Source organism: Callithrix jacchus, chromosome 21 (assembly GCF_049354715.1).
Source record: "Callithrix jacchus isolate 240 chromosome 21, calJac240_pri, whole genome shotgun sequence".
In the NCBI taxonomy this organism is placed as follows: Eukaryota; Metazoa; Chordata; class Mammalia; order Primates; family Cebidae; genus Callithrix; species Callithrix jacchus.
Window position 1 is genome coordinate 5,506,991 of NC_133522.1, and position 3,938 is coordinate 5,510,928.

General features: G+C 36.5%; 1 non-coding gene across 1 annotated transcript; it reads right to left on the reverse strand.

Annotated features, from left to right (window-relative positions):
- Window positions 1-2,674: 2,674 nt before the first annotated feature.
- On the reverse strand, window positions 2,675-2,881 carry LOC118150032 (small nucleolar RNA U3). The gene has a single exon (XR_004737796.3). It is a non-coding gene; the product is annotated as a small nucleolar RNA U3 (small nucleolar RNA).
- Between the last annotated feature and the right edge of the window lie 1,057 nt (window positions 2,882-3,938).

Consider the following 3,938-nt stretch of genomic DNA (forward strand, 5'->3'; position numbering starts at 1 on the left):
CACTGGGGAGAAGGACAGAGTGCATTAAGTGAATTTCCAGCAATATTGAGCCTTACAAATTCCCCAGGTCTTCCTGGAAGCCTCACATGTGGATAAGTAACACCTACTTGAGATTTCCTTTCGGATTCCTGAGGATCAGCTGTCAGTCCTATTGAAATGTGCATTCTCAGTAGAAGACAGGAGCTGGTATTGTCATGACTTGGTAACACCAGGGAAACAGTTCAGACTTAGGTGTCAAGGGTGATTCCGGTGACGGCAAAGTTGTTAATCTTAATTTGACATTGCCACAATACCTCATTTTAGCAATTTTTATATGTCACTATACCTTTAAACTTGGGTTTCTGGTTGTTCCTTATTCTAGTTTAATACTGAGGTAATATTCAAATCAACTTTCAGGGAGCTTTTCCTAATGTCACGCTCTGAATTATTAATTCTACCATAATACATTCCAGTATTGCTGTATGCTGCTTGAAGACATAATGGGACTTGAGCAAACATTTTATTTTTGTGTTTGACACACCATTTGGAGTATTATAAAATTTGGAAAGGTAATTAAATATAACCGTTATTTTCTTTAAAAGCATTTTACCAACACCTTGGATATTTGAAACAAACTATCCCTCCCCATGCCCTTTAGTAAAATGTGGTTTTCAGCTTTTCTTTTAAAAACCCACCAAGTTTGAAGTTAAAACAACTTATCCTAGAAAAAAAAATCATGAAATACCCAGTAGTTGGCCAAGCCAAATAACATTATTGAAATAAGCAGTGGAAGAAATGTGTATCTCTTTTAGAAAGAAATATGTTTATTTTTTTCCTCTAAGACTATCTGCCCTAATACATTATGAAACTTTTGCCACTCTGAAATAAACATAAAAACATAGAGGAGTTAGGTGGAAAAAATATAGAAAGTAGATTTGACTGGGGTTGTTAATATTACTCTTAGGATATTCTATTTGGGAGTTCCTTGCCCATAACAGCGGGATTTCGGAGAAGACAATTTGACCATTGACAGAATTATGTCACTCTCAAGACTCTCCTTTAGGAAGCCATTATTTGCCTCCCAGTTTTTGCCTTAATAGTTACTCAGCAGGTTTGCTGGCTCCAGATAATTTGCCATTAACTTTTACTGAAATATTTATATTAAAAGGTGAATATGCTGATAGATTCAAACATAGAATGTTAAGATACAGATCATTCTTTTCCTATTTAGATATGACATTAAAATAATTTCTGTAAAATGACCACAGGTACATAGAAATTCTGTTTCAAGGTCAGAACAAGAATATTCAGAAGTATGAAAATAAAAAAATACCTTATTTGTGAGTGAAAAGTTAGTTATCTGATTTCTGGAAATAGACCTCCCTGTTGTAGAATCTCATTGAAAAACCAAAACCACGAAATATGAGAGCTTGCCTGATTTAAGCCTATCTAAGGAAAACTGAACTAGATTTATTATTCTAATATTGCCAATCTGGATGAGAAAGAAATCATAAGAGAGTGGATTGATGTAAAGATATTGGTGAGCTGAAAAGGGCAGAGTGGGTTGTGGGTCATTGGGTTTGTCAAAAGCAAGGAGTTCTGTTTCTGAGAATGTTTCCAGAATTTATCACATGTCAGTTCATGTTTATTTCTGGACATCAAAGAATGAGATCTTTTGTCCAGGTCTGTAAGGGAAGGTATTTGTAATAGTTGTTTATTGATGCATAACAAATTATCCATATACTTGGGAGTTTAAAACATCAAACATTATTCTCTCATATTTCTATGAGTCAAAAAGGTGAAGGCAGCCTAGCTGTATGGTTCTGGCTGAGGGTCAAGCCATGGTATTGGCTGGGGTTACTGTCATCTTAAAAATATCACTGGAGCTGTAGCTACAGGATCCACTTACTGGATGGTTCCATTACCTGACTATCAGCAGAAGGCATCAATTCCTTGGTGAGTTTTGAAAAGAAGTGTCCATTCCCGTCCACATGGACTTCTACATGGAATTACTTGAGTGTGGTGATGACATGGTATCTATTAGTATCTTACACCAGAGCAAGTGATCCCAGAGAGAGTGAAGAGTCAGACGCAAGGCCTTGCATGACCTCATATTGAAGGTCACACACCATCATTTCTACATAGTCTATTTGATAGAAGCAAACCACTATATCCAGCCAACATTCAACAGGAGGGGAATGACGCTCCATCTCTTACAGGAAGGCATGTCAAAGAATTTGTAGATGTATTTTAAAACTTCCACTCTCTTTTAATGTCATTTCAGTTTAAAAAAAACTTATATGCTATTCTGTTGTATCTTGATGTATTTTTAACATCCTTATCTTCAGTAATTTCCTAAACTTCAGACACAACGCTACCTTCAAATGAGCTGAAAAAGCACAATTTCGTAATGAAAGGTATCTTATCTAGGGAAATGAAATTCCTGATTAAAACATTAAAATGTCAAAGACAGTTAAAATTTAAAACCATTTTAAGTAATATATCTGATGACTGGATGTATAGGCTGTATAAACCAAGGAATATTGATTGTGAATCCTCAGAAAAATGACAACCTTCTGTAAAAAACTGTGGAATACGAATCTTCTATGGACCACAGAAACAAATTCGCATTTTAATCTCTAAATATTGTTGCTTGATAAGCTGTATTAAATGAATTACTTAATTTAAATAATTCTCTTTCAGACTTCGTCCTCCCCCTCTTAATTCTTCTGAGGGAGGGAAAGAATGATCATCAATACCAAGTGTCAGTTACAGCACAGAGAGCTGACTTCACACTTAGGAGACAAGGCTGTGCTCCCTCCTCACAGTTCCTGGTGCTGTACATGTTCAGAGAACCTTCCAGTAACAAAGCAGAAAAAGTGATCTCTGAAAGAATAGTCTTGATAAGTGATAGGGTTTTGCTGCATCTCTGCACAAATCTCATCTTGAATTGTAGTTCCCATAATTCCCATATGTCATGAGAGGGACTAGGTGGAGATAATTGAATCATGGGGTTGGATTCCTCCATCCTGTTCTCATGATAGTGAGTAAATTCTCATGAGATTTGATGATTTTATAAGGAAATTCCCCCTTTGCTCAGCTCTCATGCTTCTCCCTGACACCATGTGAAGAAAGATGTGTTGGCTTCCCCATCCGCTGTGACTGTAAGCTTCCTGAGGCTTGCCTAGCCATGCTGAATTGTGAGTCAATTAAACCTCTTTCCTTAATAAATTACCCAGTCTCAGGTATGTCCTTATAGCAACATGAGAACAGACTAATACAATAAATTATATATATATATATATATTTTTTTTGGTTTGTTTGTTTTTTTGAGACAGAATTTCGCTCTTGTTACCCAGGCTGGAGTGCAATGGCGCGATCTCTGCTCACCACAACCTCCACCTCCTGGGTTCAGGCAATTCTCCTGCCTCAGCCTCCCGAGTAGCTGGGATTACAGGCACGCGCCACCATGCCCAGCTAATTTTTTGTATTTTTAGTAGAGATGGGGTTTCACCTTGTTGACCAGGATGGTCTCAATCTCTTGACCTGGTGATCCACCTGCCTCAGCCTCCCAAAGTGCTGGGATTACAGGCTTGAGCCACCGTGCCTGGCCAATAAATTATATTTTAAAGTTAAAATTAGTGTTTGACTATAACTACCTCAGAAAGGCATATGTCCTATTTTGCTTAGGGTGCAATCCTACATAAAGTCACTCAGTGTACTGGTGTCCCAAAGCACTAAACTGAAGAATTTCGAAAGTCTTTTCTTATTTAAAGAGTAACAATTAATCTTTTCTTATATTTCTTGTTTAATTCTGATCCTTTCTTAAAGATAGTAGATTTTTACATCATTTGTTGACATTTAGTAATGAATGAAATATGTCCTCCAACATTTTAGGACTAATAAATGCTATTTAAATGATAATGAATTTAGAGGCATGATTAGTAAGCATTTTTTTG